General features: G+C 42.9%; 1 long non-coding RNA gene across 2 annotated transcripts in view; it reads left to right on the plus strand.

Annotated features, from left to right (window-relative positions):
* Nucleotides 1-4,299: 4,299 nt before the first annotated feature.
* The window catches only part of LOC149444006 (uncharacterized), an 86,099-nt gene continuing 66,518 nt past the window's right edge, over nt 4,300-23,880 (plus strand). For both annotated transcript variants that reach the window (XR_016306559.1, XR_016306560.1), the window contains exon 1: nt 4,300-4,780. This is a non-coding gene — a long non-coding RNA (uncharacterized LOC149444006). The remainder of the gene's footprint in view (nt 4,781-23,880) is intronic.

The following is a 23,880-nucleotide window of genomic DNA, read 5'->3' on the forward strand; positions in this document are numbered from 1 at the left end:
GAGAACATTAGTGAACAAACAGCATCATGAAGGCCAAGGAACACACCAGACAGGTCAGGGATAAAGTTGTGGAGAAGTTTAAAGCAGGGTTAGGTTATCAAAAAATATCCCAAGCTTTGAACATCTCACAGAACACTGTTCAATTCACCATCCAAAAATAGAGTATGACACAATTGTAAACCTACCAAGACATGGCCGTCCACCTAAACTGACAGGCCGGACAAGGAGAGCATTATTCAATGAAGCAGCCAAGAGGCCCATGGTAACTCTGGAGGAGCTGCAGAGATCCACAGCTCAGGTGGGAGAATCTGTCCACAGGAAAACTATTAGTCTTGCACTCCACAAATCTGGCCTTTATGGAAGAGTGGCAAGAAGAAAACCATTGTTGAAAGAAAGCCATAAGAGATCCCATTTGCAGTCTGCAAGAAGCCATGTGGGGAATACAGTAAACGTCAAAGAAGATGCTCTGGTCAGATGAAACCAAAATTGAACTTTGTGACCTCAAAGTAAAACACTATGTGTGGCGTAAAACTGACACTGCACATCACCCAAAACATATCATCCCCACCTTGAAACATGGTGGTGGCAGCATCATGCTGTGGGGATGCTTTTCTTTAGCAGGGACAGGGAAGCTGGTCAGAGTTGATGGGAAGATGGATGGAGCCAAATTCAGGGCAATCTTAGAAGAAAACCTGTTAGACTCTGCAACAGACTTGAGACTGGGGCGGAGATTCACCTTCCAGCAGGACAACGACCCTAAACATACAGCCAGAGCTACAACTGAATGGTTTATATCAAAGCATTTTCATGTATTGGAATGGCCCAGTCAAAGTCCAGACCTAAATCCAACTCTCCATTCAATCTGACAGAGACTGAGCTATTTTGCAAAGAAGAATGGGCAAAAATTTCACTCTCTAGATGTGCAAAGCTGGTAGAGACATCCCCCAAAAGACTTGCAGCTGTAATTGCAGTGAAAGGTGGTTCTACAAAGTATTGACTCAAGGGGGCTGAATACAAATGCTGCCACACTTTTCAGATAGTTATATATATTTATTTCAGATATTCCTTCCACTTCACAATCACTGTTGTACTGATGTACCACTTTGTGTTGGCCTATCGCATAAAATCCCAATAAAATACATTTACATTTGTGGTTGTACCATGACAAAATGTGGGAAATTTCAAGAGGTATGAATACTTTTTCAAGGCACTGTAGTGGTACCACCTTCAGAGCTGCTGGTTTTGAGTCCCCTTTTATTTTCCGAACAACCAGTCAACACTCATTTCCCAACTTGTATCTAGACATAAAGAAGCAGTCTATAGGCTTGTTCTTTTTGTATTTATTGGGGATTTAAACTTGGATAGGGAAAGAGGGTTTATGGGATGCCCAATTTGGCTTGAAGAATGACAAAAATGAGGACAACTTTGTTCTCTGGCACACTGCAACAACAGATACTTGACTATATTCCCTTTGGTACAGACTTTGGAAAAGTAATCACCTCTTTAAGAGTCTGGTGTCCCCTTCAGGTGAATTTTTAACAAACTCCCAACATGTAGGAGCTCGCGTTCCCCTTAATGAAGATCATACCAGCCCACCTGGCCACGGTATCTGATCTAAAGGCAAGGGATTTGGTAAGCACTAAACCAGGGGTGGGCAAACTTTTTGACTTGAGAGCCGCAATGGGTTCATATATTGGACCCGGGGGCCGGACCAAGAGTAGATGAATGATGTGTATGTGTCATCCATAGTAAGTATAGTAATATTCCCCCATAGTAAGCATAGTAATTAATCCCCCATATAGTAATTCATCCCCCATAGTAATTCATCCCCCATATAGTAATTCATCCCCCATATAGTAATTCATCCCCCATAGTAATTCATCCCCCATAGTAATTCATCCCCCATAGTAATTCATCCCCCATATAGTAATTCATCCCCCATATAGTTATTAATCCCCCATAGTAATTCATCCCCCATATCGTAATTCATCCCCCATATAGTAATTCATTCCCCATATTAATTCATCCCCCCTATAGTAATTCATCCCCCATATAGTAATTCATCCCCCATAGTAATTCATCCCCCATATAGTAATTCATTCCCCATATTAAGTCCCCCCTGTGTCAATTCACTTACCTTTGCTCCACGCGTTCCTCTCGCCGTCTTCCCGCGCCGTTCTGGTGTAGCATGAAAATCTGTCTCCTATGAGGATCTGTCCCCCTCGACGTATCTGCGCATGTGCCAGTTTCAGGCATTAGCAGCCGATCGGCGATCTCCGGCACATGCGCAGATACGTCGAGGGGGACAGATCCTCATAGGAGACAGATTTTCATGCTACACCGGTCTTCAGGGCAGACTGTGAGAGGAGCCTAGCTCCGCGGGCCGGATTAAAAGGTCCGCCGGGCCGTATACGGCTCGCGGGCCGTAGTTTGCCCATTGCTGCACTAAACTATCCCCTGAAGACTTTCCAAGAACTTGCATCTAGCAGACTGCTCCCTTCTAGGCCCTGGGGGTGTAAAGGTATTCACACTGTCCTTGTACTGCAGCTATGGATAGCTTTCAGGCTATCCGCTGGGCTGATTCTTTTTGCAGGATATGCAGGTTGTCCTTCCCCAGTGGACTGCAGGGCAGCGGAGCTTCCTTTTTCAGCTTTCCTCCTTCCTCCAGCCTGGACACAGAACACCCCTTCTCTGGGGCCTCATCCCAGGCTACACAGCAGCACTTCACCAGTTCATCTTCTACCTGACTCTCCTGCTGGCTAGGCTCTGTTGTATTTTATGGGCTTGTCTGCCTCCTGTCTGGGATTGGTCAGACTTCCAAAAATATGCAGATCAACTCCTCCTTGCCTCCGCCTACTGACTTATAGAAGCTTCTCCAAGCTTCTAGAGCAGGGGGAGGTACCAAATAAACTCTCTCAATAACCCTGGCTGCTAACAAGCCTCTAACTGCACTGAACTGGATATGTACACAAAAGATCCATTATCTCCTGCGCTCAAGGACTCAGATCAAACAGGCGTTAGTGACAAGCAGCGTGCTGTGTATTCATCCACTGGTGATCAGAGGTTGTGCAGCTCTATCATGAAGCTGGGGAAGCTTAATAAAACTGTAGAGGAAGATGAAAGAAAGAGCGCACAAACCTTGCACATTACCTCAATAAATAGTGACTAATTTTAATGAGTGTCAGTATTACAGCAGTTCAGCCTGTTTAGACTAAACAGGCTGAACTGCTGTAATACTGACACTCAGTGGCTGAATATCTCCTTGCCATGGGAACTCTGCCATACTGAAGTCTCTATCTGCCAAACCCAGCTCTGATGAAGAAGGGAGCACCCTTCGAAACGCGTTAGCCTTCACCCCCCCCCCTTTTTGATTTACCTGTAACCCTGTTTGGATTATGGTTGATTATGCCTGTTATAAAATCATTTTGTGAGTATATTTCCTTATTAATAAAATTAGTCACTATTTATTGAGGTAATGCGCAAGGTTTGTGCGCTCTTTCTTTCATCTTCCTCTACTGGATATGTACACTACAGGGCAGTACATTTATTCAGTTAAAACATCAAACAAGGGGGGAAGATAAAATGGTTGTAAACCCGCACCTGGTAAAACAACCCATTCCGTTTAAAATAAAAATGAAAGAAAGATTTGTGTATACATATTACATTATCAATACCTTTTCCCCCTTTTTATAAGTGATCACATACCCTTTATTCTCATCTGTATAAGAGCTGGGTGAGGAGAAACAGCAGGACACTGATCTCAGTGAAAGGCTGTGCAGGGGAGGCAGGACAAGTCTTATCATTGGAGGAGAGCAGTCTGATTTCCCAGCATAGTTAGAGATCTGACCATGCTGTGCTCTCATGCCTGGTGCGGTCAGTTTTTGATAGGAAAGCAGAGGAACACAAGGGATTTTACACAAAAGAAACAATACAGAGAACAGGATACTTTTTCATACAAGTACATGGTACAGCAGGCACATATCAGGAATATGAAATGTTGGGTTTACATATTCTTTAGAGTTTGGTGTCATGTAAATGGGAGGGTGTCATTTTGGCTGTGAGTATGGGTGCTTTTACATACAGATTTGTGAATGTTAGAAGGAGGTTTTAGTGTCTTGGTTTACTGGTCCGTTATAACAAGATGCTGCCAACAAGCGTGCAGAGGTTGGCCGTGTACCACAGGACATTTAGCTCACGACAAGAGGACACTGTCAATAATCAGTTTAGGAATTGCTAACAGGATTATATGTCAGCCATTCAGAAAGCTGAGTCTGAGTTTTGTCAGTTCTATACTGACAGCCTAATGTAGAGCAGCAGGTGAAAAGTCGGGGAAAAGAAAAACTTCAACTACTAACCATAACAACCAATCAGGTGTTTGCATTCATATTCTAAACTCAAGAAGAAACGTGCTGAAATCTTATTGGTTGAAAACCACAGATAAATCACCCAGTTTTTCTAAGTTGATGTAGAGAGACATCCTAAAAACATATTTGATTGGAGCCGTTCTGGACAGTAAGATGTAGGAGACTCCACGTCCCATAGCTCCCTTCTACAGATCAGCCGGATCCCTGTCCTGCAGTCACCGACATTACCTAGTGGACTGGACACAATGAAATATAATGGTTTCCTCACTTCCAGTGCTGCAGAAGCTTCAGCATTTCATACTTCTGGGCAAGTTAAATGTGTCCTGTAGTGATGTAGTGGGTGGAGGATGGAACCAGGACATGGGACACAGCTATTCACCATTCCTGGAGGTGGAGGTCGCACGGTCACTGGACAGGTGAGCCTGCATCTCTGGTACGTGGGGAGGTAGGAAACGTAGGACACTCTTATAGTTAATATATTATGTCTTCTGTTGCAGGGAACTGTCATTGAGCTACATTGGGCTACTGGCAGTGTCACTTTAAAGTTGAATTCCTGCTTTTTTTTTTGCATAGTTACAATGGTCCAGGTTTTTCTTTATTTTAAGTAGGATCTTAGATTGTAAGCTCCAAGGAGCAGGGCCCTCCTAACCCTCTTGTATTGAACTGTATTGTAGCTGTAATGTCTCCCTTTATTTTGTAAAGCGCTGAGCAAACTGTTGGCGCTATATAAATCCTGTATAATAATAATAATTCTCCCCCCTCCTCCCTCCTTCCACCTCCTCTTCCTCCTTTCCTAGTATTTTCTCCTAGCTGAGCCCCCCTCCTCCTTTCTCACCCCCCCCTACTGTGGTAGCACCCAGATGTTGCAGAGATCCCCTTTAAACTCTAACACTTCTAGCAGCCTGTGTTTGTAAAAGCAAGGTTTTTGGCTCATCTTCCCCCCTCCCTTATTTCCTGTGAGCATAATGTGTACCGGTTCGTAGCTGGTATTCTTAGCTGCAGCTGCTGTCCAAGGTTATTCTGTAGAATTTAGGAAGACTTTTAAGTGTATAGAAAGTGAAAGAAGAAATGTATACCTTGTGACATAATCGTTGGTATATACGTTTGTAAGAAGTTTTCTATAACTCACTTAGCAGATGAGAGCATGAGCCATCTGTTGAGTCAAAACAGCTCTGTTTTTAATAAATCATTTGTATTCCTCAAGTCCGTGTCCGAAGTTCTCTGGTTTGCCAAAATTGCTACTACACTACTTCTTCCACTTCTCCTTCCTCCTCTCCCACTATTTTCTCCTAGCTGAGCTTCCCTCCCCCTTTCTCACACCCTCTCCCCCCTCCTCCCTCTTAGTCCCCTTTCTCTTTCCCTTCCTCCCCCCCCCCCCAACAGATTGCCCATATACATACAGTCATGGCCGAAATTGTTGGCACCCTTGATATTTCTCCAGGAAATCATGTATTTCTCACGAAACGTATTGCATTAACACATGTTTTGCTATACACATGTTTATTCCCTTTGTGTGTATTGGGACAAAACAAAAAAAGGGAGGAAAGAAAGCAAATTCGACATAATGTCACACAAACCTCCAAAAATGGGCTGGACAAAAGTATTGGCACCCTTTCACAACTGCGGATAAATAAGAATGTTACAAGCATGTGATGCTCCTGTAAACTCACCTGGGGCAAGTAACAGGTGTGGGCAATATAGAAATCACACCTGAAAGCAGATAAAAAGGAGAGACGTTCACTTAACCTTTGCATTGTGTGTCTGTCTGTGCCACACTAAGCATGGACAACAGAAAGAGGAGACGAGAACTGTCTGAGGACCTGAGAACCAAAATTGTGGCAAAATATCAACAATCTCAAGGTTACAAGTCCATCTCCAGAGAACTAGATTTGCCTTTGTCCACAGTGCGCAACATTATCAAGAAGTTTGCAACCCATGGCACTGTAGCTAATCTCCCTGGTCGTGGACGGATGAGGAAAATTGATGAAAGATTGCAACGCAGAATAGTCCGGATGGTGGATAAGCAGCCCCAAACATGTTCCAAAGACATTCAAGCTGTCCTGCAGGCTCAGGGAGCATCAGTGTCAGCGCGAACTATCCGTCGACATTTAAATGAAATGAAACGCTATGGCAGGAGACCCAGGAGGACCCCACTGCTGACACAGAGACATAAAAAAGCAAGACTACAGTTTGCCAAAATGTACTTGAGTAAGCCAAAAGCCTTCTGGGAAAACGTCTTGTGGACAGATGAGACCAAGATAGAGCTTTTCGGTAAAGCACATCATTCTACTGTTTACCGAAAACGGAATGAGGCCTACAAAGAACAAAACACAGTACCTACGGTAAAATATGGTGGAGGTTCAATGATGTTTTGGGGTTGTTTTGCTGCCTCTGGCACTGGGTGCCTTGACTGTGTGCAAGGCATCATGAAATCTGAGGATTACCAAAGGATTTTGGGTCGCACTGTAGGGCCCAGTGTCAGAAAGCTGGGTTTGCGTCCAAGATCCTGGGTCTTCCAGCAGGACAATGACCCCAAACATACGTCAAAAAGCACTCAGAAATGGATGGCAAAGAAGCGCTGGAGAGTTCTGAAGTGGCCAGCAATGAGCCCAGATCTAAATCCCATTGAACACCTGTGGAGAGATCTTAAAATTGCTGTTGGGAAAAGGTGTCCTTCCAATAAGAGAGACCTGGAGCTGTTTGCAAAGGAAGAGTGGTCCAAAATTCCGGGTGAGAGGTGTCAGAAGCTTATTGATGGTTATAGGAAGCGACTGATTTCAGTTATGTTTTCCAAAGGGTGTGCAACCAAATATTAAGTTAAGGGTGCCAATACTTTTGTCCAGCCCATTTTTGGGGTTTTGTGTGACATTATGTCATATTTGCTTTTCTGCCTCTGTTTTATATTTGTTCCAATACATACAAAGGGAATAAACATGTGTATAGCAAAACATGTGTTAATGCAATACCTTTTTTGTGTGAAATACTTGATTTTCAGGAAAAATATCAAGGGTGCCAACAATTTCGGCCATGACTGTATTTAATTGATGAATCCCACATTCTCTGCTTTATGTGTTAATGGCCCAAGTGCATTTCACTGCTCCATTCCGAGTTTACTTATACTATGGCAGGGGTGCTCAGCCTGTGTCTTGTGGCCCACATGTGGCCCTCAGAGCCCTCTGGTATGGCCCTTGACCCCAAACCAGGGAAGCAATCTTCTATTATATCATGCAGGTTTGGTGCGCTTTCTGAAAGAGCACCACACCCAGGATATAATAGAAATCTATGGCAAAGCGCAGCTAACCAAAGGAAAGCCGCAGATGCATTGCGCTGCACCCACATTGCAAGCCAGAGCAAATTAGTGTGAATCCAGTCTTATAGGAGACTCAGAACAGTAAGGGGCTTTGGGGGTGGTAAAACCCCATAGTGGAGACATGTTTTTACCCCCCCCCCCCAACCACTGGGTTGCAATGGTGACCCCGTCCCATGCTCCAGGGGGCCTGTGTGGCCGCTATGTCACATTCTGTTTTACACTTAGACAGGAGGGGCGATGGTGGAGCATATACAAGTAAAGGTCCTCTCTATTTTCCTTCTGCAACCTCTGAAAGTCGGCATCTCCTCCTCTCCCTCTCACCAGCATTCAGCGGCTGCAGGAGGAAAATGGTCATTATGCTATTCAGAATAAAAGAAATGTGACATTCTGAGCCATATCACTTCATTGTGGCCCAGGACCAATTACCAAATCACTTAAGTGGCTTGCACTCTTTAAAAGGTGGAGCACCCCTGTACTATGGTATTATATGCTGTATACTGCCACCTCAAACTGACTGTCTAATTGACTTTAATGCCTTTTATAGGTTGGTACTGTATTTGTCTGTCCAATCAACCATTGTTATTTTTTGTACCTACTTATTTTGGCTGTAATTACTTGTATCTATTTAATAAACTGTTTAAAAAAATGTAGGAACCAAATGCCCTGTAAGTTAGCTTTGACATTTAGATTTTTAGCAAAAGGGCTCCATCTTCTGGATGTAAAAGGTAATGATGTATTATGCAAAAGGATTCAAAAGTTTAAAAACGTAAAGCATATTTCTACTTTTGCATGTAAATTTGAGAAAACCCCACTGTATGTTTGTTAGGTGTTCCCATTCTCGCAACAAAAAATGTTTTAAAAAATATTTCTGTTTCTAAGGAGAAGGTGTCATGTCTGACTTTCTGGACAGTCCTACAGTGTCTTCACAAAGAGTGATCTATGCCTCAATGACATACAATGCAGGAAGGCATATCTAAATTCTGAACTTTTAACATAGTGTTCAAATCTAGTTAACAGCTGATAATTAAGAACTGTAAATACAGTGCAGACAGGGTTAATTATATTAAACATTGCTCAACAGCCCCATCTAAAATTTTACAAAGCAGGGAGAACATGTAAGGATTTTTAAGCAAGTAAAAAAGCACTTAAAATGGTAATCAACAATTTGAATTTTTTTTTTAAGACTATGCTGTGTTAATGGGAACAGCTATGATGTCTACCTGTAGGCTATGTTTCACGATAACCCTCATTTAGGGTATAACACAAAGCATGGTCATATAGTAACATCTTCATAACCCAAACTTCCCCCTTACCTGAATTGCAGAGTGCTTCTTCTGTGTAAGGCTCCATTCACATTTTCATGTAGTGGGAACAAGCGTTCCTGCGTGCAAATTTTTTTTTTATATCGACTTGAATGCAATTTTGCAGGTCACATAGGGACAGCCCATCCACTTGAATGGGCTACCCTGTGTGGGTTTGTCACCCAAAAAGATGCTTCTGCTCTTTTTCAGGTTACAAGCTTCACATGTTTTTGAAAGGCGTGATTTACAGCGATTGCCGTGCTATCCTGGCACACGTCAGTCACAGCAGATTTACATTGCATTACCTTCTAAGGTTTAAGATTTTATCCCGTAATGGCACCCAAACACGTTTTGTGCAGCAGTCACCACACAATTTGAGATTGCGGGCAGAATCACAGTGATTTTGCCCACAATCCCAAATCATGAGATGTCACTGGGGTCTAAATATTTAAGAGTACATCTTTGCAAAGAGCCATGTTTGTGGTTTATGGTGTGTCCTTGAAAACAGACAGTATGAGTTCGGGAACATGCACCTGCACACACTCTCTCAGATGTCAAATTGGGAGCAGCGGCTGTGTCCGTGAAGCCACTGTGTTTCAATAGGCATGAATGGGACTACCTTAATGTGGATTCATGAAAGCCTGTAGTTCCTGTGCAGGCAAACACGGTGCTTTGCATGGATGTGTAATTTATCGAAATTAGTCAGGTCTGTGTGCAGCTTTACTGTGGCAGCACCCAAATATTGCAGATTTCCCCTTTAAGCTTTAAGGTTTCTAAAGCATCTGTTTGCAGAACAAAGCCATCAGCTTGCTTTCTTCCTCTCATTTCCTGTGGAACAGTTTGTTTGCTAAATGTGCAAACCATAAAGATTATACCCTGTATACTGCTTAGAATGTATTTCAAAAGTAGAACAAGTGAAGAGGAAATATATGCATTGTAACATAATTGTCGTTATATACAGTGGTGTCCCGAGGCAAGTGCGAGGGGTGCTGCATGAACGGGGTGACACCGACCACACGGGGTGACACCGGACCCGCTCCACGAAAAGTCTGGTGTCATCCTGCGGGGATCGTCGCCTTTCTTTACAATTTACCCTTTCTTGGAGCTGGTCCGCTGTCACCCCGTATAGGTTGCATGCCGGCAATCCCTGCATCATGTGGGGATCGCCGGCAAACAACCTATACGGAGTGACACCGGACCCACTCCAAGAAAAGGTAAGTTGTAAAGAGAGCCGACGATCCCCGCAGGTTGGATCAGATCTGCAGATTGAGCATAATGGATTGGAGTCCGATCCATTTTGCTCAATCCGCAGATCCAATCTATTCTGCGGGGATCGTCGGAAGGGGTGTCACCAAGTGTTACCGCACTGGGTGACACCAACTCTACGGACGCCTCTGGGTATGTACACTATGTAAGATGCTTTTGAAGACACTTAGCTTGCAGACATTAGTCCTTGCTAAGTCCCAGCTGGTTAATAAAGCTTTTTTTTCCTCAAGTTCGTGTCCTGAGTTTTACCTGGAATTCACAAAGTTGCTACTACATTACAGCTCTCAGCCTTTCGTCATTATCAGGAGCTGGAGGCTCCAGATCATGTGATCACTGTGGCAACCAATCACAACAGTCACGTGATTGAGAAGTCCATCCTACGCCCACCGGGTGTAAATACCCATTTAAAAAGACGATGGAGCTGGGTGGGAAGGGGTTAAATGCGATTACAGTACAATTGTGAGCTGTGGCAACAAGTAAGGAATGATACTTTCCCAGCTGAATGTTTATGCATCTAAATATATATTGTATTGAATAATTAGACTTGTCTAATATTGACTTAGTAGCTTTTGTTTACATATTGTTCTTTGAAATCTTTTTTGATACACTCTAGTTCTATTTTTGAATCTATGACCTGGATGCTATTTTTACAGGAATGCCCCGATGAATTCCGTCCAGCGTTCCAAAGTTTTTATAGCGACAAACTGTCTTCACAGTCATACAACAGATCATTGTAATGAAGCGGATTTTCACTTTACACCTCTCCTGTGTTTATGCTTCTGCTTCCTTGTTGTCACCGACTTCCTAAATGCCAGTATACATGCTTCCTCTGTATGTGATAAGTTTACATTGCCGGAATTGTTGCGTGTTTCTTTATAATGTGTTCTGTCAACTGTTTCTATGTTATGTAGAGGGCATTTCATTAGGAATGGAGTATGTTTGATTCCTGCATAAAGGGTTTCAAAATGCTGTAAACATCAGCAATATTTACCACGGCTGAGCTTTAAGGTAACTTTGAAATAACATGAAATGCAAAAAAATTAGGGGTTTTTTTTGCCTCTCCCCTGCCTATTCTGCCGATCTTCACTCTCATGCAATGCAAAGGGTTTTTCCCGTCCAGCACACTTTCAGGTGTATCAGTAGTCTGGTCCTCTGTGGTTTTCTGTTGTTCCTCCCCCTAACTCCTATTATTATTATTATACAGGATTTATATAGTGCCAACAGTTTGCGCAGCGTTTTACAATATAAGGGAGACAGTACAATTACAATACATTTCAGTACAGAAGGAATAGGAGGGCCCTGCTCGTGGAGCTTACAATCTAAACTCCTACGTGTCTACCAAGAACAGTGGTACTTTAGGGGTCGATCAGTTAGACACCAAGAATGCCTATATGCCAGTTTCATCAGGCTAATATTAATAATAATAATAATAATAATAATAAGTGAGTGAAATATTCTGTGTGATCTTGAAAATATTTCATAAAAACTTGTGCTGTACTTGTAAACACCTATTACCAGATTATGTGCAGTATATATAAACACATCAAGCCCAACCTGTATATCTCCATGGGAAAACAAAATATATTTCATAGCAAATTAACCTATGTACTGTAACACATTCAAACTTTGTGTTGCAAAAATAAGTATTCGTGTATGAAATTCAATTTTTCAGCTTTCAGTGCTGTCACACTTTGAATGACAATTGTCTGATCTTGCAACATTGCACCCAAATTACATTTTTATCTTTTTTTCTAGACAAAAGAGCCTCCTTTTGGTGGTATTTAATTAACACAGTTTTTTTTGCTAAATAAATGAAAAAAGACCGAAAATTTTGAAAAAAAAGTTTCCTTCTGCACTGATGGGCACTGATGAGGCTGCACTGATGTGCACTGATGAGGAGGCGCTGATGAGGCGGCACTGATGAGGCAGCAGTGATGGGCACTGATGAGGCTGCACTGATAAGCTGCGCTGATGGGATTTCATTTATAATCAGGGCACTGTGTAAATTCTGTACTCACTGAGCCCCTCACAGATCAACTCTATTTTCCTTACACAAGGTCTCTGTGTGAGGCAAGGAAAGCTGATAACTGGAAAAAAGGAATTCAGTGTGTTTACAATGTGACAGATGTGATTGGGCACAGCTGACCACATGGTAAAGGGCTGCTGTGATTGGCCCTTTACCATGATCCAAGGCACACAGCGGTCACAGAGCACTCTCCATGCACGCACTTAGGACGTCCAGGGATGTCCTTCTATAACTGGAGAGCCATGTTGTAGCATTTTAATGGCTATAGCACAGTATTAAAGTGGTTAAATGTGTGTGATCCACTCCACAAACATGCAACCTGTCACCAGTGCTCACATATGTCACTTACAATATCATATTGACCTTTTTAATTACCAAAGGCCTGGAAGGCTTTTTTTTAAACAGTTTTCATTCCTCCCAAGACCTCCACTTTCACCATCTTACCGAGAACAGATGGGCCATAGTAAGCATCACCAATCTTCAGTGACATCACCAATCCCAAGCATTGCCAGCTGTTGTTGATCATTCTCTCCTCTTCCCTGCAGCCGGCATTGGCTGATATAGGGGAGATCACGTGACGGGGCCAGAGTAGCCTGGCCTGCAATTCTGTTTTAAATCAAGATTCATTATGCCTCTCATTGTATACAGACATCTGGTGTCTTCCACCCACATGCTTATCTGGCTCTGTATCTGTCCCTGACTCTTCTCCTCAGCAAGCAGAGATAAGCAGCTTGTGCATGCTTGAGCTCCTGCTGACACGTTTCGTCATTTGAGACTTTGCCAAGGAATAAGATAACAAGTCATAATTTCTTCTGCTCAATAATATGTTGGTAATTGGGTTGTAAAACCTTGTCATATGGAAATATTAATGCAAATAGTAAAGTTGAAATTAAGGGTGTGTCCACTGAAACAGAATAAAATAATTCAAAACTTCTTTAGCACACCCCTCAGACTACTTGACTGAGTGTGTTAACTCTGTAAACACCCTCTTTATGGAGCAGAATAATGTCTGCATTTGCAGCTTTGGGTTCTTATTTGACACTGAAAACTGCTAAGGGGTACTGAGAAAGTCACGTTTCTGAGAGCCTATGATCCCGGCACATCAGATTGAACTCACTCTGCAAGCGAATTGGACTTTGCACAGAATCAAAGACCAAGCAAAATTTGCTAAGTACTTTTCACTTAATGCGTATTGTCTATTTTGAATTAGTGGTATCTATAAATATTTCCTTGCACTGATTTTCTTATCTTTCAATACAATTTTATTTAAAAATCATTAAGATGAATTTCAGAATGCTATTTCAAAATGCTCTAACTTGGGGGGGGGGTCACCAAACATATTAAACAAAGGCCAATTTACTGTCCTTCAGACTTTGGAAGGGCTGGACTGTGGCCAGTGGGAATAGAAAATGCCCCAGCATCTGTGGAAGTGAAAAATAATTGCAAAACAATCATTGGTATTAGTGGGAGGAACAGTGCCCCATTGTTGGTGTCAGTGGGAGGAATGGTGCTCCATCGTTGGTGTCAGTGGGAACAATGGTGCCCCATCGTTGCTGTCAGTGGGAGGAATAATGCCCCGTCATTGTTGTCAGTAAGAGGAATATTGCCCTATTGTCAGTATCAGTGGACATAATATTGCCTCATCGTTGACGGAATAATGCCCCACAACTGATGTCATTGAAAGGAATGGTGTCTCATTCTTAATGTCAGTGGGAGTAATAGTTTCTTGTATCTGTGGGAGAAATAGTGTCCTAAGGGCTGGATAAAGGCAAGCAAAGGGCCTCATCTGGCCTGCAGGTCACAGTTTGGAGACCACTGCTCTAACCTAAGAAATCATTGCCTCTTTTAAAAATCCTACCACATTATAAACTCTGTTACATTCCTGTCTGGTTGTGGCAGCAAGCGATACAAAGAATTCTGTAAACCGTTCAGAATTGCAACAAAAGATGCTGTGAACAATGTGTGTTTCGGTTAATGTGCCCATTATTCTTGTTGTCCTAGAGCTGAGAGTGTAATTGCCACAGCTGCAGTTCTTGAATAAAGCAAAGATCAGAAGACCAGAAGGACAGGTGAATATATATACCCTCTTCTCTTGCTGGTAGTACATTGCTCTCAAGGAATATCAAGACTATATGAATCTTTCCTTAAAATTTTAACTTTTCCTGTCAAGGTGGAGCCTGGTCCTGTTCTTAGAAGCCTAAATGCTATTTATTGATCATGAAATATATGATGGGCTGCCTCACTGACCAATAGAATGAGGAGGTGAGGGGGAGGAATTCTGGACCCTGGGGTACGCAAGTATTCCAGTCAATAAAGATAGTTCTTTTAAGGCAGCAGCTTTGAAGTGTACGACCCCAACTCCAACCTCAGAGTAACGTCTCAAAGAAAGCTCCGAGGTATGTTAACTTTGAGGTCCTGAGATGTAATTTTTCTTAGTAGTTTCAGGGTGTAACGGAACCGACCCCAGACTGCTCTTGGGTACTTCCGTTAAAATACCACTTCCCCGTCTGAACACCGACAACAGGCACCACAGCCGACCATACAAGACTAGACGACACCAGTCTTGAAGTAAACCAGGAGGTAGCCCCCCCCCCCCAAGTTAATACACATAAACACATACATCCCATAATAGTTTGCTCCCAAACAAGACACACAATAGAACAATGGGATGCAATTACATGACATTAAACAATCAACAACCCCCCACCTCAATATTAGGACAGATCACCCTGTACCCCTAACAGGCACAGAGTGACTTACACATAATAGGGATATGGGGAGCTGAGAAAGGAGTCTCCCCACCTCTCCAAAGTAAGCTGGGTTCCATGGCCCCCCACCCAAAGTTACTCCCGTCACACAGGTTATGTTAAGGTATGCCATAACCTGAGACTACTAAGAAGAATTACATGTTAAGACCTCAGATTTGATATTTTGTGCCAGGATCTCAATGATAATTCAGATGTTTTCATGCGTTGTACCTGATCAAGGACACCCTTGAAAAGAGTGGGCTATTCTTAAATGATTATTGTGACAATTAAACTTTACCTGGACTGTCAACAATATGTTGGCACCCTCTTTTTTTTACAAACTTCAAGATGTTACTAACCACTGCAGGTTGTTTAGAAAGTGGGAGGGCCAAGCTTGATTGACAGCAGTGCCTATATCTTTGGGTCTACAGATCATATTGACTAGTAGTTTTCACTGAAAGTAATCTCTGTTTATGTATTTTTCATCATATTCTTAGTCTGAATTGCCTGGATTTGTGCCAGGTTTACTTCAAAGGAAACCTACCAGGAGAAAAATATAGGAGTTGTCATTATTGATCAGCTTTTGTTCATGGCTGTCATACTAACTTCCATATCTTGAGTCACTGACCTGGAACATGCTTTAAGAAAATAATAAGTGTAACATCCAGGCAACTAGTATTTTCAGATGGAGGTCATCAATGGTAGCCCATTTATATCTCACATGACAGGTTTCCTTTAAGATGACAAAAGTATAAATTTATATGCACTATGATCACAACTGTGCCATTCCTTTAAAATAAATAATTTTCTTATATGATGTTACCCTGAAAAATTATTATGAAATGTGGTGTCTATGGAAATTCAGTAATGAATAAAATCCTTGCTGTCACATCCCTAGTACAAATACATAAACTGTCAAATACAACTGTATCTGGATGAAGCTTATTTCAGCGAGTTGACCCACGGGTATACACATTTTACAATACATAGTGTAAATATTTTAAAAAGCTGCCATTTTTGGAATTCACACGTGACATAACTTAGAAAAGCGTGGAATAATACTTCATTCAATTAGTATTTAAGCTTGAAACCCTGTGCTCCTTGTTATACTGAAAGATTAAGAGCCTTTCATGTATTGGATTATAGGCCACATAATTATATATCGTAAACTTTTTATACATATTGCCAAAAGTATTGGGACACCCCTCCAAATCATTGGATTCAGGTGTTCCAATCACCTCCATGGCCACAGGTGTATAACATCAAGCACCTAGGCATGCAGACTGCTTCTACAAACATTTGTGAAAAAATGGGTCACTCTCAGGAGCTCAATGAATTCAAGCATGGTACTGTGATAGGTTGCCACCTGTGCAATATATCCAGTCATGAAATTTCCTTGCTACTAAATATTCCAGTGGTATTATAACAAAGTGGAAGCAACTGGGAACAACAGCAACTCAGATATGAAGTGGTAGGCCACCTAAAATGACAGAGTGGGGTCAGCGCATACTGAAGAACACGGTGTGCAGAAGTCGCCAACTGTCTGCAGAGTCATTAGCTAAAGACCTCCAAACTTTGTGTGGCCTTCAGATTACAGTGCATAGAGAGCTTCATGGAATGGGTTTCCATGGCCGAACAGCTGCATCCAAGCCACAATTCACAATTGATCAAAATACATATGGATCTGTGAAGGGAAGACTTCAAGTCCCATTTGCCACCACAGCAGAGGCACTAATTCTCAATGTAACACAAGTGCGGTGACATTGTCCATTGTTTACTTCCTCCAACTTCACAAACAAAGGTCAACACTTCGGTATGGACCTGAGGCTGGAGAATTGGTTTTCAGGAGCCTGTCCATCGCACCCACTATCCACTGATTGCAATTGCAATGCTTTGCAGGCTCCAATGCAAGAAGTTATTAAATACAACATTTTTCTTTTTACAATATTATTATTATTATTATTATACAGTATTTATATAGCGCTAAAAGGTTTGCTCAGCGCTGTACATTATAGTGGGGGGACAGAACATGAGACAATTCAGTGACAAAACAAAACACGAGGGATTCAAGGGCCCTGCTCTTTCGAGCTTACAATCTAAGAGGGAGGGGATAGTGGTACAGGCGGAAGTGGCTGTGGGGGATGGAGTGGTGGGAGGAGTGGAGGAGATTGGTTGTTAGGTGAGGGTGGGGTAGGCTTCCCTGAAGAGATGGGTTTTCAGGGTGCGCCTAAAGGTGAGGAGGGAAGGTGACAGTCTGATGGATTGGGGTAGTGAGTTCCAGAGGATGAGGGAAGTGCTGGAGAAGTCCTGCAGTCGGGCGTGGGAGGTGGAGACCAGGGAGCTAGAAAGTCGGAGGTCTTGTGAGGAGCAAAGATTACGGGTTGGGTGGTATTTGGGTATCAGGTCGGTGAGGTAGTTTGGGGCAGCGTTATGAATGGCTTTGTATGTCTGTGTTAGTAGTTTGAATTTAATGCGTTGGGCAATCGGGAGCCAGTAGAGGGAATGACAGAGGGGGGTGGCAGAAGAGGAGCTGTTGGTAAGGTGGATGAGTCTGGCCGCTGAGTTCAGGATAGACTGAAGCGGGGATAGTCTGCAATGGGGTAGGCCAGTGAGGAGGGAGCTGCAGTAGTCCAGACGTGAGATAATAAGGGAGTAAATAAGTTGTTTAGTAGTGTCTGGGGTTAGGAACGAACATATTTTGGAGATGTTGCGGAGGTGGAGCCTGCATGAGTTTGCCAGCGATTGGACATGGGGTTGGAAGGACAGGTTTGAGTCTAGAGTGACACCTAGGACTTTGGCTTGTGGGGTGGGACTGATGGTGGAGTTGTTGGTCGTGATGGAGAGGGTGGGGGGGGGGGGGCAAGGGCTGGGGGGGAAAATAAGGAGCTCAGTTTTGGAAAGGTTCAATTTGAGGAAATGGAGCGACATCCAGTCTGATATGTCGTTCAGTAGGTGGGTGCAAGGGCGGACTGACAACTCACAGGGCCCCCGGGCAATAGGGGATCATGAGGCCCCTGTGTCCTTGCCCAAACTCAAAAAAGCCTATGAAAAAGGTACCAGGGGCATCTCATGGGGCCCCTTATTGGCCCCGGGCCCTCGGGCAGTGCCCGAGTTTCCAAATGGTCAGTCCGCCCCTGGGTGGATGATACGGGCGGAGACTGAAGGGGTGAGGCGAGGGGTGGAGAGGTAAATTTGCGTGTCATTGGTGTAGAGGTGATAGTTGAAGCCGTGGGAGTGTATCAGTTTGCCGAGGGGGGAGGTGTAAATGGAGAAGAGGAACGAGGACCGAGCCTTGGGGGACCCAAACAGAGAGGGGGAGAGAGAGGGAGGTGGTAGCGTTATAGGTAACGCTGAAGGAGCGTTGGGATAGATAGGAGGAGAGCGGAGTCTCTGATGCTGAGGGAGTGTAGTTTGTTAAGGAGGAGGGGGTGGTTGACTGTGTCGAAGGCCGTGGAAAGGTTGAGGAGTAAGAGGACTGAGTAGTGACCATTAGCTTTGGCGGTTAGCAGGTCATTAATGATTTTGAGTAGGGCGGTTTCGGTGGAGTGTAGGGGACAGAAGCCAGACTGTAGTGGATCAAGGAGGTTGTTGTCAGTGAGGTGGGATCATAGGTGATTATAGACTAAGCGCTCAAGGAGCTTGGAAGTAAATGGCAGCAGGGAGATGGGTCTAAGGTTGTTCAGGTTGGTGGGGTCCAGGGAGGGTTTTATGAGTATGGGGGTGATGTGCACGTGCTTTAGGGGGGAGGGGTATGCGCCAGTAGAGAGGGAGAGATTGAAGATGTGGGTGAGGGAGCGTAGGATGGATAAGGAGGGTGACCGTAGGAGTTGTGTGGGGACAGGGTCAAGGAGGCAAGTGGTGAGGCAGGCTTCTGAGAAGACCTTAGTGACCTCAGTGGTAGCAAGGCTGAAGGAGCGGAGTGTTGGGGAGGTTATAGTGTGCGGGATGTTAGGTGTGTTGGCGGGTAGGGCAGTTGCGAGGTCAGAGGAGGGGCGAGTTGGTGGGGAGGTAGGTTGAGCATTGGCGATGTCCTTATGGATTGCGTCGATCTTATTTTGGAAGTGATTGGCAATCTCGTGGGCGGTGAGCGAGGTACTGGGTGGGGGAGGGGGGGGGGGAGAGAGTAGGGAGTTGAATGTGGAGAAGAGCCGGCGAGGACAGGTGGAGAGGGTGTTGATGAGGGTTACGAAGTAGGGTGCATTTATTAATTTTTTACAAAAGGTAGAATGTGGGGGGGATGGAAACCAAGATTCAGAACTTCAACTCTTTTCAGTCCTAAAAAAGATGCAGGAATGGGAATCCCAAATCTTAAAACATACTACCAGGCAATAATTCTAGACCAACTGAGAAGCTGGTGGTCCCAATGCTCAATCCTAGGCTCCTCACTTCAAGGTATCCTAGGTGCCAAACTTCTGGGATTTTGACCTAACATCTCTCTGTTTCTTACCATAAAAACAGCTTTCAATATCTGGCAAAAGGTACAACTTTTTTCATGGAACTCAACTAGGACAAACTTTGGCTCTCTTCCACTGTTCTCTTTAGAACTCCTGACACACGCTCTAAACCTGAACACTTGGGTTTCTGCTGGTATCTGCACCATTGGCCACCTACTGGAACACTCTACAATATGCTCATTCTCAGCTTTACAAAGCATCTACTACCTTCCCAACACTGACTTTTACCAATACCTCCATGTAAGGTCTATCCTTGAAACCATTAGCAAAGCCGACCTCCAGATCCCGGTGGAAATCATAACATACTACAACACTTACAGTTGAAACTTCTGACATAATGTTCTTGATGTACGCATTGATGACATGCCTTATAGTAAGCTGATAACGCCAATGTATCTGGTTATTATTATTAATGGTAACTGGTTCTCTAATATTATACAATTGTCATTTATATATTTGCACTGTTTTGTAAAGCTCGTGAAAAATTTTCAATAAACATTATTGTTAAAAACAAATGGTAGAATATACGTTTAATAGCCTGTCCTCTGATGTCCTCTCTGGACCCCAGCTACTGCTTCTTACCAACTCTGTGACAAGTGACAAAAAACTTGGCCTGGCCTGACCAGAGCTTGTATTGAGCAAAGGAACCTTTACCCACCCCCATGGCCTAACCGCAGGCAGACAAAGTTACATCATGGGAAGAAGGGGAGAAAGCCATATCCTAATTTATACCCCAAAATACTTGATAAATCACGTGGTTCCAGTGCATAAATGGTTAGAGGCTCATGTAAATAAAAGTTCAGTTCACCCAAAACAATAATCTACTTTAAGTGAAAAAAGAGGGTAATAAACACTGAGTTAGTTTTTAACAAAATTCCTAAGCCGAAAGCCCCATTTGCTCATCTAAATCCATAGTCATGAGATGCACTGGGTTCCACATTTTCTATGTTCTTCACAGCAGAGAAGAAAGGTTCAGCATGGGCAGATTGATTCCACAAGTCCACATTTCCAGAACTGAAACAGTCAGCAGAGTTAGGTGAGTAAAAAGGTACACACACTGTACAGCTGACTAACATAAAAATAGACATTAAAGAGGAACTTCTTAGCCCTCTTTATTGTTTTTTTCTTCCTCTCTTACCTATACCACAGGTTGTTCTCAAAATACATACTCACATGCCCAGTGAATCCAGCATTGTCTGGTGAAACATACTGCTTAGCCACCGCACTAGGCATCCCTTGCCATTATCCTCTATACTGATGTCATCAAAGGCCAGTTGTCTCTTCCCTGATTATATGCCACTTCACATGCTTATCGTGTCATACATTGCCCATCACATGCATATGTAGGCAGAGCCTAACCAGTGTACCCAAAAATCGGGAGGACTCAACACACATGGATACTTAAACATTGTTTTTATTGTAAAAATTTACAGAAGTGAGGCTGTTTACAGCAATGGCACTACATATTTTATGTTGCATCTCATACACTTCTTAAGACAGAAAAGGTAATAGCACTATTTAAATAGTGATAGAAAATTAACTTTTAGACCACAAAATGCCTGAGGAGAACGTCCTTTGGGAGAGATATAAGATTACTGGGTCACCCTGCGATCCTCAATGTCCTTGCAGTATCCAGTTGCTGGTGGGAGACCGTTCCAGGAAGCTGGCAGTAGATAAGCCTATTCTTTTTTTTCCTAGTCAGGTACTTCTCCCTATTACTGTTCCTATTCTCTCCTTAACCAGTGGAGCTCTGTCCTGACCTACCCCCACACTTTGGGTACACAGTATCACATAAAATCTGCTATTTAAGCACTTCTGTTTCAAGATGGCCACCCATATCTTCCAGGATTTTGGCATCCAATGAGAGATACCTTCCTCCCCATGTTGACTGCCTGGAGCCCATAACAGGGGGAAAAATATGTTCTTAATGGTCTTCTGCCAGCCTGAAGAAACAGCACAGTGCCACCTCCAGGTCGGCAGATAGACTGCAGCATAACGCCTGCCTACCTGCAGTGTGCTGGAGATTGCTGCACTTTCTGTGTGCTGGGACCTGCTGAAAATATATAAAAGAAAAAAGTTTTAGTTCCTGATTGCATAATAGGAAGGAGGGGAAGTGAAGGTATGTAAAATACCTAAAGTGGCTGAAGGTCTGTTTTAAACTAGTATACACCATTGGTCTATGCTCTGTGTTTAAATATGGCCAATGAACTCCTGTATGATTGCTAATATTATTATATTTTTACAGCACAGGAGTACAGACCTCACCTCAATTTTAAAGCATTTAGAATAATCAGTAAATATTCTTAAAAATCTTGAGAAGCATTGCCCTTTGATTCGCTATACTCAATGGCCTCAGTTAACTAGCATACATAAGACTAAGGATTTTATGTCTAGGATGAAATTATAGATTGCAACACTCCAACATGTATAATAAACACAGTAAGCTTATATTAGAATATTATGCTGCCTAGCCCCTGGTATGGATATGTAGATCTTATGTGTTTACATGGTGATACCGCAGGTAAAATAAGTATTGAACAAGTCACCATTTTTCTTATTACATATATTTTTAAAGGTGCTATTGACATGAAATTTTCACCACATATCGTTAACAACCCATTCAATTCATACATACAAAGAAACAAAAACAAATAAGTTCAAAAATTAAGTTATATGTAATAAAATTGAATGACACATGAAGAAAGGGAGGTGCAAACAGGCATGGAAAGCCAAGTCACCAGCTGAAATCTATCAGTATTTAGAAAGCAATCCTGTCCGTCCCTTGTCAGTGCAAATTAATATTAGATAGTTCAGTCACAACTCATGGGGCCCCCGGGCAATAGGGGATCATGGGGCCCCTGTGTCCTTGCCCAAACTCAAAAAAGCCTATGAAAAAGGTACCGGGGGCATGTTGTGGGGCCCCCTACTGACTCCGGGCCCTAGGGCAGTGCCCGAGTTTCCAAATGGTCAGTCAGCCCCTGGTCACAACTGATGGCCTATAAAAAGATGTCCCATTACCAAGGTGTCACACAAGTTGGGCAAAAGCAAAGAGCTCTTTCAAGTCCTTTGCAACCTTATTGTTGCAAAACACACTGATGACAAGGGTTTCAAAAGGATTTCTAAACTGAATGTTCCAGTTAGCACTGTTGGGGCCATAATCCGGAGGTGGAAAGAACATCATTTCACCATAAATCAGTCACGACCAGGTGCTAATCACAAGATTTTTGACAGAGGAGTGAAAAGAAGTATCAGAAGAGTTGTCAAAGAACCAAGGACCACATGTGGAGAGCTTCAGAAAGACCTGGAATTAGCAGGTACAATTGTTTTAAAGAAAACAATAAGTAATGCACTCAACCCTCATGGCCTGTATGCACGCTCACCATGCAAGACTCTATTGCTGAAGAAAAGCATATTGAAGCTAGTTTAAAGTTTGCTGCACAACATTTAGATAAACCTGTGAAATACTGGGAGAATATAGTCTGGTCAGATGAGACCAAAATTGAACTCTTTGGATGCCATATTACACACCATGTTTGGAGGTCAAATGGCACTGCACATCACCCCCAAAACACTAGACCAGCAGTGAAGTCTGGAGGTGGGAACATCATGGTGTGGGGCTGTTTTTCACAATACAGTACTGGTAAACGTCATATCATTGAAGGATGGATAAATGGAAAAATGTACCAGGACATTCCTGTTAAAAGTCTGCTACCATCTACCAGGATGATGAAGATGAAACGAAGGTGGACAATTTAGCAAGACAATGATCGCAAACACAAAACCAAGGAAACTCTCATTTAGTTTCAAAGAAATGAAATAAAGCTGTTAGAATGGCTCAGCCAATCATCTGACTTGAATCCAATAGGAAAATCTATGGAAAGAACTAAAGATCAGAATTCATAGAAGAGACCCATGGAAACCTTTAAAGATTTGAAGACTGTGTGGAAGAATGGGCCAAAATCACACCTGAGCAATGCATGCAACTAGTTTCTCCAAACAGGAGGCGGCTTCTTGAAGCTGTCATTACCAACAAAGGATTTTGTAGGAATTATTAAATACATTTTAGTTAGCGTGTTCAATACTTTTTCTCTGTGTCATTCCAATTTATTACACATAACTTAATTTCTGAACTGATTTGTTTTGTTTTTTTTTGTATGTATGGATTGCAGGGGTTGTTACTAACTAAAATGTGGTGAAAATTTCATGTCAATAGTACCTTTAGCCTTGGTTCACACTACTGCTACCTGAAAGTCGGGTGACTTGCAGTGTGACTTTGCCAGGCAACTTGAGTACTACTTTAAAGCAACTCTGAAGCACCTTTGAAGTAACTTTCAGGGAATGCCTGGGTAATCGTCCTGGAATGTCAGATCCAAATCACATTAATATAGATGAGGATCCGAAATGGAGGCGAC

Source organism: Staurois parvus, unplaced genomic scaffold (genome assembly GCF_062004578.1).
Source record: "Staurois parvus isolate SC_StPar_1 unplaced genomic scaffold, SC_StPar_1.0 ptg000818l, whole genome shotgun sequence".
NCBI classification, from domain to species: Eukaryota; Metazoa; Chordata; class Amphibia; order Anura; family Ranidae; genus Staurois; species Staurois parvus.